The sequence below is a fragment of the Malaclemys terrapin genome, chromosome 9, assembly GCF_027887155.1.
Source record: "Malaclemys terrapin pileata isolate rMalTer1 chromosome 9, rMalTer1.hap1, whole genome shotgun sequence".
NCBI lineage: Eukaryota > Metazoa > Chordata > Testudines > Emydidae > Malaclemys > Malaclemys terrapin.
In genome coordinates this window covers 94,849,527-94,864,772 of record NC_071513.1, presented here as the reverse complement: position 1 = coordinate 94,864,772, position 15,246 = coordinate 94,849,527, and the positions used below count along the sequence as shown (strand labels likewise).

Genomic DNA, 15,246 nt, shown 5'->3' with positions numbered 1-15,246 from the left:
ATGGCATTACACTTGGCTACAGAATCACATCAACAAAACGCACCCAACTCCTGAGTAAGGGCAATTCGGCTGCTGGTACGTACTTCATGTAATAAAATGATTATGAATAATTTTACAATAAGTCACCGGGAAAAGAAAGCACAACCCATTTGGTATATCAGAACGCCTCTCACATGCTAAGTGAGAGCCTGATTATGCCAGCCCAACTTTCCTTGCCTTGGGTGAAATTTGTCCCTGTGTGGAGGGCCTATGCAGCACTGAAGGCCTCAAAATAGGGTATGAGTGGGACTTCAGTGCTGCATAGAGTGAACAGTATCATATGCCATGAGCAGCCCCATTGCTTTTAAGGTAATATTCAAAGGATGAAATTAGCCCCTGTGCTGCAAGACAGCACTAGGCCTGTATGCCACCTAAGTGCTCCTTTCAAAAGGGCTTATCCCTGCTCTTAGTCAGTTTGGATGAAATTCACCCCTGTGCAAAGGTGTTGCCCATGCTAGAAAGGGTGTATCATTTTAACTATACCAGTATACCCCCTACTGTGGACAAAGTTATATCTATATCAACATACATGATTGGTATAGCTAGTCCCATACTGGAAAGGCAATAAGCTGTATAAGGCACTGGTATAATGGTAGAACTGTGTCTGCCCTAGAGGTTATACAGGATAACTATACTGGTAAGAAATCACACTCCTAATTGACAGTTATACTGGTACAAAAACTGAGTGCAGAGCCTAACGCAGGAAGAATCAGGCCCGTAACCGTTTAGTATTCACCCTAACATTCTGCCTTTTCAGAGCACTTTGCATCCATGCACCGAAGTATTTGGGGTAATAAAATATGTCGAAGCTGAGGCTTACTGTACTTCCGCCGTCGTTAGCGGTGGCAAAACCAGCTAATGCCGTAAGCTCTGCCTCATGAAGGCTCTTTAGCTTTACATCTACCTGCGGCTGTAAACTATCGTGAGCATGTCCATGGGAACAATATCATCTTTTGCCAGAGAGATAAAGAAAAGAAAATTTCAAACCTTTGCTATGTTTACTCCTCCTAAGAGAGGGGAAAATGCCCATAAAACTTCCATTAAAGCAGACATGTCTTCGCTAGTCATTAGCGGCTTGTTGGCTAAACTCGGAAGGTAACTATTGTTCTGCCCTTACTAGAAGGTGCCAGCGCAGTCATTAAGAGCTGCTGGGGTTTAAACAAGCATGGGAATAACTCAGTTTATTTTAAAAGGCCATTAAAATAGAACTCATAAACCCTCTGGATTAAAGGGGGAAGATCAGAAATTTTATAATAAAGACATTTCTCTGATGTGCTCCCTACTTCCCTGAAAAATAGGTTTCATAATCCAGCCAGATCCGCCAATGCCATTGCTTTGAATAAATGTACATAGTAAAGCAAGTAAATGCTACCTTTTGTATGAATGAGAAGGCAAGGTCCTGTGCAATAAACAGAATTCAGCTCACACCTATGCATCAGTACGGTGCTGCATAAATAGATATCATTCAGCTGTTTAAGTCAGAGCTATAGTGTCTTCTTCACATTCAAATAAGCAAAGCTGAAATTGACAGATGTGTAAAGTGTGATGACATTTAGTTTAGCAGTTCAGGGTCTGATCTAATGCCCACTGGAGTGAATTGACTTCCATTGACTTCAATGGGTTTTGGATCAGGTCTTTAAATACCACTTTTCACTGTAACCTTGTCCGATTTTCCAAACTATGAAGGTTTGGGCCTGGTCAGTCTTTTTTTAAATGGGAAACCTCAGAACATAGTGAAAATATATAAGCTGCAGGAAGTAATACTGGTCTCACAGTAGCTGACACTCTTTGCTAAATCTTGGCTGAGTCATTGCCTTAGCAAGGTGCTACAGGGCATGGTGCTACTGTAGATGCCATTTTGCAGGTAGAATATAAATAACTAGGGTCCTAACTACTTGTGATCCCATGCTATTTTCCATAAGTCCCATATTTTCCATGTTAGCCCCAGTCTCCTGGTCAAATTGCACCTCTACTTTTAATTGCATTTCACATGTCTCATCTTTGACCCCTGTGGCATGGTTCCTTTGGCACTGTTACAATAGCGGCTGCGTTGTACTCCCGAGGTGGCTTTACTTTAACAGCAAGTGAAGCTATTCCTCTGTGCATGTGAACATAATGGGCCAATATAATACCCCAGGATCCACATGGAGTGGACTCTCTGGGCACAGACCTCCTCTTTCCTGTTAAGGCAGGATCAGTCACAGATGGGGTGGGATAGAGGTGAAATAACTTGCCTAGGGTCATGCAACAGATCAGTGGCAAAGCCAGGACTAGAACCCAGTTAATTGGATCGCACGGCCTCTAATAATAGTGTTTGCTCCTTAGTCCTATATGACTAAGAATTCTGCAGAGCCCCTGGGTAGAAGAGCATTTTCCATCACCCAATGCTGATTCTGCCATCAGTTCAGGTGTGGCATTAACAAGCTTCAAAGGTAATGCTGTCTGCTCCCTGTCCAGTGGAAGTGTTGTGGTTATAGTAGTGCTAGGGAATAAAGGGGTTTTTAAGGAATGACGCAAGATTCTTAGAGGTACAGAGAAAAGTTAATGTGCTGGACTAATCATTCCCATTCTTCTGTAGTTTTTAATTTCCAGATTAAATAAGATTTTCTCTTCACAACATCAAAAAAGAGGTAACAAAAGGTTGGCAAACCTATTTGGTAGCAAGCCACAGACCCGCTCTGCAAATACAGAATTTTGCAATAGCAAACTGGCTTGACAGAACAGTGCTCTCCGACAGCTATTGGAAAATGAATATTGCAGCTATAACATTGTCGATAGCAGGCCACTTTTGAAAGCTGCATATTCTGATAGCCAACTGCTTCAGCAGGCCAAAGGAAAAAAAAACTTCTCTGGGACATAGTGCAAAAGGTTGATTTTTCATTTACTTACATATCCGGTACTCACAGAGCTACTGGTGATAAATTTTAAACATCTGGCTCCGGCAGTTGACTGGAAAAGCAATAAAATGCTCAGCTTTGACTGAATGTGGGACTTGAATTTCCATTGTGGTAAGAGGTAAAAGTAAAATACAAATGCTAGGAGGAAACAATGTGCCTCTATTGGGCTAAATGCTCCAGACTGATCTTTATGGAATGATCGTGCTTACGGAGATTGGTCAGAAATGGTGCTTTTTCCTCCTCTTTGGCCCTCCGTTTCCTTCTTTTCTAACTCATCTTCCTCTCCTTTCCCACCTGCCTGCTGCTTTCTTTCCCTCCCCTCACCATGCTGACCATTTCTGCTAGTATTTTCCACTAGACCATGTGACCCAGATCTTCAGCAGGGTTAGATGGCATAACTCTGCGGATTTCAATTTACCCCAGCTGAACAGCTGTCCCGGGGTCTTTAATACTACTGCAGATATTTGGCTCTTATACAGGGATTCACATTATTTAAATGCAAAAATCAGTGTGCATAGAAGCAACAGGGATGGCTCTAGCTACATTAAAACTCCATAACTGACGGTCCCTTCTCTTTCAGTCCTTTCCCTTGTGAGCCATGTAGTTCATTGCCACTTTCCCCCTTATCTACACTCCCTTCTTCCCTCAAAAGCCCCACCTTGCTGAGATCCTGCTTTAGGTAGACGATGGCTGAGTATGACTCCTTCTAGACTCCATCAGTGCTACTCATTGCCTCTACCTGAGGTAGGCCACAGTAAGAGACACAAGCAGCTCCTTGTCACCCATGAAAGAGGTCACACAGCCTTTTTGCAACTCCTGGGAGCAAGGGACCTGGCTTAGATCCCTTCTGGGGCTACACATTGTGTTGCCACCAGACGACAGGATCACAGAGCTGTGGAAAACTTTGGTTACAAATTGAAAATCGGTCCAGATTCAACAACATGGCAAACTTGGGCCAAGTCCCAGTAGAATCAGAGCCTGGGTTGATTTATGTTTGAGAGTGGAAACCATACAAAACTTGGTGGCTTTGCATTGTGTCCGTTAGAAATATGTGAAACATTTGCAAGAAATTTGAGCTGTGGAAGTGTTATGACATTCTCCTCAGTGAACAGTGGTTAACAACAGCTCGGCACCCTTGAACACCTGCTATTGAGAAGGTCTGGAAGAGCAGATGTGAGAGACACAAAGAGGGGAGGCCACTGCCTTTGGAAGGCTGAATTCTATACTCAGGGATCATATGCTAAAATGTGAGTGAAGGCCAAACTGGGACTCTCTCTGAAGAGGCAGCATCATGCCCTAGCAGATAGAGAATTGGCAAGGGAGTCAGGAGAGCAGCGTTCTATTCCCAGTTCTGCCAACAGTGATCTTGGGCAAGTCAATTCACCTCTCTGCACCTCAATTGCTTCATCATTGAAATGAGGATCCTTTGTAAACTGCTTTGAGATCTACTGTTGAAAAACACTAGCTAATATTTATTATGATAAGATTAATCCTTGCAAGAAATCAAATTAATGGAAAAAAAATCCTGCAGACTGTGACCATGTTTGGTTTTTATGTTGAGTTGTTGCACTAGTTTATAGCCCAGATGCAGGAAATCACTTAAGGCATGAGCGTAACTTAAAGCATATGAGTGGTGCCATTGAAATCAGATACTCATGAGAGTAGTGTTAAAGTTAAGCATGTGCTTAAATGCTTTACTGGATTAAGGCCCCCAGGAGTATTTTCACATATTATGACAAGTTCACACTTCGTGCTGGTGCCTGCAAAATTTTTGTGACATTGTTTGTTGACAGACAGGACTCACCCTTTCAATCTAAAACATTACAACATGCTATATTTTCAACCTAAACTATTGCACTACAGAAATGTGAGAAACTGATGATTTTGAATATTTCTCTGACATGTAATTTTCATAATGTTTGTTGCAAAATCTCAGCATTCCTAGGGGCTCAAAATGAGACAAAATGAACCTCGTGGAAAGTTGTGTGAAAATTTCCCCACAATTTTACACAAATCTAGTTTTCTCTTGAAACCAAGCAAAATGTGGCTGTTTTGGTTGAATTTTGCTGTGAGAGACAAATTTTGACCCAGTATACGAAGATACAGCCACTGAAGTCAATAGGTAGCACCTGGTCTAAGTCTGGATTTGAAGCTAAAACTCAAAATGAAACGAACACAACTGGACACTCTTTGGGGCAGGGACTGTCTTTTCATTGTGTGCGTTCAGTTCCTGGCACATCGGGACCCTGATTCATGATTGGGCCTCTAAGTGTTACTGCAATTCAAATACATACATAAATAAATAATAACTAATGAGGTGCAAACCCTAAGATGTGAGATATGCATGAACCGAAGCCAAAAAAAGGATTGTATGAGCCGTTGTGAGCCCAAACCACCGAGTTCCATGCAGCAGTAGGCAGGATTCTCCTATAGGGTGCAATTCACCCCTGGGCCAAGGGCCAGCACAGAGGCAGTGTGTCACTTACGCCCTCAAAATAGAGCTTGAGTGGGACATAAGTGGGCCATAGACCTTGCTGTGGCCCTCTTCACAGTGGTGAATTTCATCATTGGGGCCCAATCCAGCTCCTATTTATAATCATGTTAAAATTCTCATTGACATCAACGGGTGCAGGGTTAGATTGTCCAACTATGGAAAATTGCTACATGTTGATCCTGTGGGCTTTCTAATTGGCTTCAATTCAGTAGCAGTGCTCAGGTCCTGGAGAGTTACTCCTGCCAATTGTTTTGTTCTAAAACACTTTGGGGAACAATTTTTTAAAAAGGCCTCATGTTTTTTCTTCCATTTCTACGACTCTCGCCTGTCTCCTTTGAGATGGATGATACTTGCCTATTTCCTTGTTTTCCCCTCTCTGAATCATCAATGCTTTTTTTTGTGGGCTCTCTTTCTCAAAATTGCCTTTTTGGAGCCACGCATAAGCAGCTATTGTTGGAGTTGGCATTTCAATTAATTTCAGATTGCACATTTCCATTCCCAGGCCTATTTCATCATTGTTATTATTTTTATTTAATCTTCTCCTGGGTGTTTGCGTTGATTCTAATCTCTCCCTATGGTGCTTATCTGTATCAATAGATCAAAAGCTTCTGGAATCCAAACTTCTCAAGAAGTAGCCTAAGAGGCTTGCTTTTGACTTCAAAGCTTGTGCACCTAATTGATTAATATAGCCGGCCAGCAAAAATGTCTGATCATAAAATGGCTTTAATCCTGTTTAAGAGTAAATGAGTTTCAACTCTTTTTGGGGGGGCAGGGGAGAGGGGCGGTTGTTGCCAGTCTTCTGCTTTCCCTTTTTAATGCAGAAATACTTGGCTCAGAGTTAGGAAGGAAGTTTTTGGTCTAACAAAGAAGCACTTTCCAGAAGTTGACGATGAGTTGTGTTAATAGCGGGTCCTTCCAAGGAAAGGGGAGATCAGCCAGTACCAATGCTATGATGGGGAGAGGAATGGTTCTGGGGCTTGATCCTAGCGGAGTGGGGGCTCTGGTAGGGATTCTTAGCCTGAATCTGCCATCCTGACCCTTGCTGAAAAGTACCTTCCACCACAAGTACCCCCTGTACAATTTGCCCTGTGAGGTTTAGTGAATAGCGATGCTGCCCCAGGAGCAGCACGGGGAAGGAACGGGGCTTCTCGGAACAATTCCTCCCCTCTTCCCCCACCTTGCTCCAGTGGGGTAGCAATGTACCATTGTCCCTTACCAGAAAGGTGATGACTGGCATATTTTGGGTGGAACCAAGGCTCTGCCTACTCCTTGCCCAATCCCTGTCCTCTTATGCAGTGGAGGGGAGTAGGAGGTGGGCAGTTTCTCCTTATTCCTGTGCTCTTGGCCCCAGAGTTTCAGGATGCTGCACAGAGGCATGCGTGTGGGAAAGTTTAATTTCTCCTATGGTTGTGCACAGATGCATAGCCTGGGCCATGATCTGCGCCACTGGGCACCCCCATGGAATAAAGTACTACTCAACAGGCTTACAGGTGGCAAAATCAGGATCTTCATTATTCCTGCTTGCCGTAAAACAAGCCATCTTCTAAATGGACACCGAATTAAAAGTAGCTACAAACAAAGATTTAGTTTTAGACAAGACAGTTTCTTTCAGCCTGCTCAGCGAAAGCCCCCTTTGCCCTGACTTCTTCCAACCCAATTTTGGACCAAGTGAAAAATGTGGTACCATGAAATCTCAGTGCAGGAACAGAGAAAGATAATAGCTCAGCAAAATAAAAAGATTAGGGTTATGTGTGGCCTTGTAAGAAATAAGAAGTGAAAGAGTTAATGGAATGCTTGGCTGGGAGACATTGCTAGGACTTGCGCAGAACGATAGACTGAGATAGTTCAGTGCTTATCAGCTGCCCCTTGTAAAAGAACATTATATGCCTAATCTATTCCATATGCATAGAAGCCTACTTAATTCCATGTGGATTATGGCACTGGAATGTCAGAGACATGTGTAATGAAGCTGATCATTCCAAACAGGTGTGTGTAATAAACAAGTAGATTGAGTACAATGAACTGGCCATTAGTGAAATGAGCAATACAATGGCTGGCAACACAATTAGTTTAAAACAGACTGTGGGTCACGGACCCTTCAGATAAAGAGACTGGGGTTCCTATATAGCTCATCTTTATAGTGGCCTGCACTGCGTGTCATCACTTATACTTTAAGCACGCATGAAATTTTCTTTCTACAGACTTGTAAATGTTTTGGCCAAATTGATTATGGTTTAATATATTGCAGAACATAATGAATGTGACACTAATACAGCAATGCATTCAACATTCTGCTTTTAAGAACTAAAATGCTGTACATATTCAGAAACTGTTTCATTCTGGAAATTAACAAATTAGCTTAATCACCATGACAAGTTACAGTGGCATATTTTGTGAAAACAATAATGTTACGATAAAAGCAACTGACAAACCAAAAACCTCAAGGGATTGATCCATCTGCCATTGAAGCGGAGGGAGTCTTTCCATTGACTTAATACATGTTGGATGGGGCCCCAAAAGAGTATGTCACTGGTTGAAGTATTCTGCTTTTGCAGAAATGGTATTAGATTTGCAGAGATAGTACTAGAGCATTACTATTCTGTTAAATTACTTTTCAAGCTAATACCGTATATACTCGTTCATAAGCCGAATATTTTTGGTAAAAAAGTGACGCATCAAAGAGCAGGGGTCAACTTATAAACGGGTCTACATCAAAATTTGATGATTTAAAACTCTATGGCAGGATCGGCAACCTTTGGCATGTGGCTCGTTTTCCCACCTCTGAAAGATAGGGTTGGCTTGTGAAAGGGTCATACAGTTTTTGCTATTTTTACTTATCCATCTTGGGGGGTCGGCTTCTAAATGAATGGGCTAATGAACAAGTATATATGGTAATTTGTTCTTTTCTCTAAGGATTTTTGTCTTAAACCCTCTTACCTGTTTGGTTTCAACTGGATAAAAAATTCATCTTCGCTTTCTGTCTTGAACTGCTATATAGTGTTACCGTGAGCTGTTAAACTGTGGCCTTGTTCTACCCACATGATGGGTTACATCTCACTGCTGAGTTGGTGAAATGATTCCTATGTATAGTGAGCCAATTTTTCAAAGGAGAAACCTCAACAGGACTCTGAGATCCTGCAACTGTATCTGTTTATGTTTGTATTTGTGTGCACATAAATTAGTAAGTGCCCAGGGAGAATGAGAAACTAGGGGGACCAGACAGCAAGTGTGAAAAATTGGGATGGGGGTGGGGGATATTAGGCGCCTTTATATGACAAAGCCCCAAATATCGGGACTCTCCCTATAAAATTAGGACATCTGGTCACCCTATGAGAAACTGAATGCTGGGTCATATCTTCAAATTGGCCCAGCTCCATGGAAATAAGTGGTGGTTCTGGCCCATACACACGCTTTGTGTATTCCAATTTTGGGGCACATTTTAAGAGAATGCCTTAGAAAGCACCACATGATTGTAAATTATTATTCAGGTATGAATTACTAAATATCCATTGATTCTCTGTTCTTTGACACATACCTATTTATCTGTGGTACTTATATGCCCCTCCCCCCCATCACATAGTATCTAAGCACATAACAGTCTTTAATGTATTTACCCTTACAATATCCCTGTGAAGTAAGAAAGTGCTATTATCCTCATTTTATAAATGGGGAACTAAGGCACAGACAGACACTGACTTGCCCAAGGTTATACAGAAAGTATGCCTCAGAGCAGGGACTAAAACCCATGTTTCTCCAGTCCTAGGCTAATTCCCTAAACATTGGACCGTTCTGCCTCATATGTTAAAGTGAGACTTTCATGTGTTAGCACTTGGCTGTATATTGCAAAAACCTTTTTTTAAATGAAATGGGTCCCTAAGAACTTCGTTATATTAAATTATTTGTATTATTTACTCCTATAATGCCAGGAATGTACTAAGTGCTTTACAGACATGTAGGTTGACCAAGTTCCTGCCCCAAAGAGCTAAATATTCATATGTGATTCAAAATAAAGCATACTCAGATTTTGATTGAAGTAATAAATCGGATTAGAAAGGATTATCTCTTTAAATTAGCTCACAGAAATACAGCACCCCGAGGGGAGAAGGGGGAGCAGGAGCTAGAACAAAGTTTAAATCTCTCTACCTCTAGATGTACTTTCAGCTTCAGAAATTAAGCAGTAATGAACATAGCACGGCAGGAACAGAGAAGCCTAGGCATCAACTTAACAATTTTTTGATGTTATTATAAAGCTTTGGTTTAGTACCATAATCTTAACATTGGTACCAGATGGAAGCTAATCAAGCTAAGTACCAGAACTGGGATATTGAGAACTGAAGCAAACAAATTGCACTAACTGAAAGGAGGGCCAAAAAAAAAAAAAAAAAAAAAGACGAATCAAAGGCATAATCCTCACTAATTGTGATGTTCATCTTTTATTTTTAATTTTTAAAAATGGGCCAGTTTCACCAAAAAAAAAAAAAACATGAAATTTCCATTTGGACTTGAACATGATTCTGTTCAAATGGAAGAATCTTAAAAACTTTGAGGGAAGTCAGTTCATGTTAAAATAAAAGAGGAGGGAGGAATTTTGAATTTGGCACATTTTTGATGAAAAACTGACCATTTTGGGGATTTTTCATCCAAAACTAAATTTCTGGGTTACACCTTGGGCCACAACAGAATGATGAAAAAATTCACATCAAACTCTGAAAAAAAAAAAAAGGGGGGGGTCACTTTTCTCATAGCTCTAAAGAGCCCTGGAGTGATAAAGCCAAGGCTAACCCATAGTCAATTCTAGGGTTAATCATTTCTGAAACATCAGAGAGACACAAAGAAAGCCATACCAATGTATATAATTCAAATAGAAAGCTGGGTACTAACTGCATAGCAGGGAAATCACTTAACAGCTGCACATTGAAGACTGCATCCAGAATGGAACCCTGGAGTATGCTAAAATGCACAAGTCCCTGTACCAGGGGCACCAAAGTCAAAAATCACTAAGCTATATAAGGTTGAAACCAGCCACGAACAAAGACAAAGTTGGATTTTTTTTAAAACCATCCCAAGTCCTATGTTAATCAATCAATCTCATACAGATATTAAATGAATCTGAAATATTAAATACAAGTATGGAAAGCAATAAGCATGCCAACATTCGTAAAAGAAAATGATGTTGTACATAGACTCAACACTACTTTGCACTTAGATTACCCTTCATCCGAGAATCTGAAAGGTTTTTTACATTGGGGCTGACAGATAGGTAAACTGAGGCAGAGAGCCATTAGAGTGACTTGGTCAAGATCGCATACAACTGAGTCAGTATAAAACTAAGGACTTCTGGCCCCCAGTCCCCAGCTGTGAGGTTAGAGCATGCTGATTTAATCAACAAGGACATCTCAGTGGCAGTACTTAATCTTAAACTAGACTGAAATTTGTTTAAGGGATTGGAGTAATCTCTTTAAGTATTGCCGAAGTCTCACGAAACAGCGTTCTCCCTATGCTGGCTAGAGTACAAGGATTTGAGATCAAAACTGGGCTGAGGGTTTATAAGGTAGTGGGGGGGGGGGAGAGAGAGAGAGAGAGAGAGAGACTTACTTATAATGAAGCATCTTCAAGCTAGCTATACTGTAGAGCTCAATGAGACTCCTTAAGGAGCCAAGCTGGTCAGTCTGGGTACAGAGAATGGTAACATGCACCTTGCAAACTACATCAGAAACTCAACTGGCCATGATTGGTTCTGGGGTTTGGTTGCCTGGCAAGCCAGCACATGCTGTGGTGATATTGTAATGCAGATGATGAAATACACACAGGGCCTGCTCTAGGGGTTTTACCATCTAGACAAACATTCACTCCTTACACACCTGCAGTCACTAGCCAAACAACACTAAATAGTTTGTTGCCTCTGACAGTTTGCTGCCATAGGTTACTGCCTGTAAGGCAAAGCTAGACTTGAATAAACGAGACAGGATCTCACATTTACATAGGAAAATCAATGGGAAAACTCACACTAGGAAAGCCACTGATGCCAAAATGGTCCAGCTGTTAAATTGGTGTCTTCAATAAATTTTAGTGCCCAAATCAGTCCTCCCTTTTATTTAATGATTAACTAATTAATTGGTAGATATATAGGGTGACCAGATAGCAACTGTGATAAAACGGACAGGGGTGGGGGGTAATAGGTGCCTATATAAGAAAAAAGTCCCCCAAAATGGGACTGTCCCTATAAAAACGGGACATCTGGTCACCCTAGGATATAGGCCAATGTCAGATCACTGATTTGGAGCCAGTTGAGATTTTGGTGGGGTGGGGTACAAAGATTTGGCTTTGAATCCCTTCATTGAAATGCAACAGAGGGTCCGGTGGCACCTTTGAGACTAACAGAAGTACTGGGAGCATAAGCTTTCGTGGGTAAGAACCTCACTTCTTCAGATGCAAGAAGTGCATCTGAAGAAGTGAGGTTCTTACCCACGAAAGCTTATGCTCCCAGTACTTCTGTTAGTCTCAAAGGTGCCACCGGACCCTCTGTTGCTTTTTACAGATTCAGACTAACACAGCTACCCCTCTGATACTTCATTGAAATATACACTTATAATTTTGATTGTGGGTTGGATCTGAAGCCAAAGGGGTCTGCTTATGGGTGCCCACTGAGATGTGACTGAAATCCCTCGAGGTCAACTAACTAGTCTCTCTTATGTACTTATCTGCCCCCCATCACCGTCATGTCTGAGCACCTCAAAATCTTTCATGTATTTATACTCCTAACACCCCTGTAAGGTAGGGAAATGCTATTATCCCTATTTTGCAGAGGGAAAACTGAGGCACAGAGCTGCTTAATGATTTGCCTGAGGTGTCACAGCAAGTCTTTGTCAGAACAGGGAAGGGAACTCAGGTCTTGCAAACCCAAAACTCGTGCCCTAACCAGAGGATCGTTTTTCTTCTCTCATGAAGCTTTGGTCCAAGATGGCGGGAATCGCACAAAAGCAGCTGATCCTTAAGGTTTCTGATATCTCAGACAGAAATCTCATTAAATTAGCTTGTGATATCTTGGTGCTGCTCACCCCTAGCCCTGATTCAACTTCAGACCTAAGCTCTTAAACCCTGACCCAACCTTATCCAGATCTAGATACAAACACCATCTCTCTGGCTCATCCTGGCATATTTCAATGATTTATATATGGTGCCCAACAACTTAGTACACAAGACAAAAATTTATACACATTTTCAAAACATGCAGTCCTTTGAATGAAGATTCACTAGCTGGAATCCCATGCTTTGCAGTGTGCTGCTCAACTAGATGCAGTGTCAATAGTAGAGATAAGATGCAAAATAAAACTTTAGGTATTAATAACACTTCCCATATTTTGGGCTAAGGAGAAAGTTTGGAAATCTGAACCAAAATCCTGTCTGGAACACCCCAAACTTTGGAATACTTGATTCAGTATCTAGATCTGAATTTTGTACTCACGCCCTGAAGAGCTGTGGTCGTAAACGGAGCAAAATAGAAACGTCACCTAAGACTATGTAGGCACAGAGAACAGTCTGGTAACATTTTAAAGTCAAAAGGCGATGGCTTTAAATAGATAGATGAAAACAGCCCTGAATATGCGGAGTAAGATGTATTAGAGCAGGAGTAGGCAACCTATGGCCCGTGTGCCAAAGGCGGCACGCGAGCTGATTTTCAGTGGCACTCACACTGCCCGGGTCCTGGCCACCCGTCCGGGGGGCTCTGCATTTTAATTTAATTTTAAATGAAGCTTCTTAAGCATTTTAAAAACCTTATTTACTTTACATAAGCATAAACAATAGTTTAGTTATGTATTATAGAAAGAGACCTTCTAAAAACGTTACAATGTATGACTGGCACGCGAAACCTTAAATCAGAGTGAATGAATGAAGACTCGGCACAGCACTTCTGAAAGGTTGCCGACCCCTGTCTTAGAGCAAGAAAACCGTACATTGACAGAGATGGGGGTCTGTGTATCTAAGGAAGTTTTACAATGAGGCTGGATAACAGGTCTGCGATCCCAGCTGCAGAAAGTTGATTACATTTACATGACTGATAAATTGCAACAATTATGATTTTACTGCAAAAGAGAAAACATACCTCCCGTTAGACCGGGGAAGAGACAATATTAATCTCACACCTCCTTACTACTGAGATATTTCTACAGATCCCCATTAATATTTTAAAATCAGAATTAATAATAGGGATAAATGGCAGCTTGTGTGATGAATGAACAACAGGAAGCACCAAACCATAGCATACATGCCAAAAAAACCCTCAAAACACAATCCTCTCCCACCTCCCCAGGACTCATACATTAGAAGGCAAAGAAGCCATGACAGACAACTGGACTAAAGGGGGTTAATGGAAGTACAATACCTACAGCATAAAGCAGCCTGTGGACATGGAAAATATGAAAATAAAATGTCTACTAATTAAGAGAGTCTTGAACAGACTGCTAAGATTGTGAATCATTTCAGGGCATGGTCCATGTGTATTTACCTGCCTCTAAAGTACCTGTCCCCCTTTTTTTGTGCTATATGAATAATGAGCCATCATCATCATTTTAAAGCAATATCCACGCATGATAATAATGCATGCCTCAGTGAGTGCCACAAGACCAGAAAAGGGGAGACACAACAAACTACACGGGCACAAGGACCCACAAGACACTGAAACCTTGCTGCTAATGCAGGTCCTGACTGATCTTTGAAATAAATGATGAAGACTTGCTGACAGGCAGGCCGACTGAAAGAAACATCCAGTTATATATCAAAATGCTCATGACGCTGTAGTCCGGAGGAACAGCATGCAAAGTCACTCAGAAACAGCACCAAAGGTTGCGTTCAAGACCCAGTCATCATTACCTATCAGGTAAAACGGTAGTACCATGCAACTGGCATCCTGCACTAGATTGTCTGATGGTGCCTTCAACTAGTGTGCAAGATCTCCCGAGTTAAATACTTACTTTTGATACTTGCAAACCTCTATGATAAAGCTTTAAAAGGAGACAGACAGCTGCTTCAGAAAATCATGAGGCAATAATCAGACCGGCTGCTTAAGCAGGAATTGAGAAATGAAGGTGAAGAAAATAAACCCTGACTGCTTTTAATAACTCCACAGCAGAGAGGTCAGGCTGCTGTGTCCAAATCCTTCCACAGTAATTTAGCTTCATACAACAAAAACTGTTCAGTGTGTCTCACCAGAGTCCCTCAAATGCCATAGCAGAAGGATGCAGTGTTGTTGTAGCTGTGCTGGTCCCAGGATGTTAGAAATGCAAGGTGGATGAGGTAATATCTTTTATTGGACCAACTTTTGTTGGTGAGCGAGACAAGCTTTCGAGCTTACACGGAGGGTGGAAGCTTGAAAGCGTCTCTCTCTCACCAACAGAAGTTGGTCCAATAAAAGATATTAACTCACCCCTTATCTCTCTAATAGCAGTCGGGTAGCATTGCTGAACCAATTACACACAGATGTAGTAATGTTCCACACACAAAGTCCCAAGCCGAGAACTCTGGGCAGGCACCAGTTGGTGGTTTGTTCCATTTGCCAGACACCCCAGAGAGACCTTGGTCTTCATTGTTTTTTTCTTTTTCTGGCACATGCAAAATTTGCTGATGCCAAAACAGAAAAATAAGCAACTCAGCCTCACACCGAAACAGGGATAGCAGCCTAAAACACTGAACTAAAATAAAACCTCTAAATGGGGAGTTGGGGTTATTTATGTAGGAAGAGGTAGCCAATATTTTCAGCCTGTGCAGTGCAATCCAGTAGCAGACGGTTAAGGATTTAAATAATGGAGGTAATTTCTC

General features: G+C 41.6%; 1 protein-coding gene across 5 annotated transcripts in view; it reads right to left on the bottom strand.

Moving 5' to 3' along the window:
- LOC128843752 (calcium-activated potassium channel subunit beta-2) overlaps positions 1–15,246 on the bottom strand; it is a 255,695-nt gene that overhangs the window by 63,110 nt on the left and 177,339 nt on the right. Inside the window, exon 1 of one of the 5 annotated variants that reach the window (XM_054040860.1) lies at positions 14,403–14,454. The exons of the other annotated variants lie outside the window; for them this stretch is intronic. The gene's annotated coding sequence lies outside the window, so the exon portion shown is untranslated. Of the gene's footprint in view, positions 1–14,402; positions 14,455–15,246 lie in introns of those variants that run through there. 5 annotated transcript variants of the gene reach the window in all.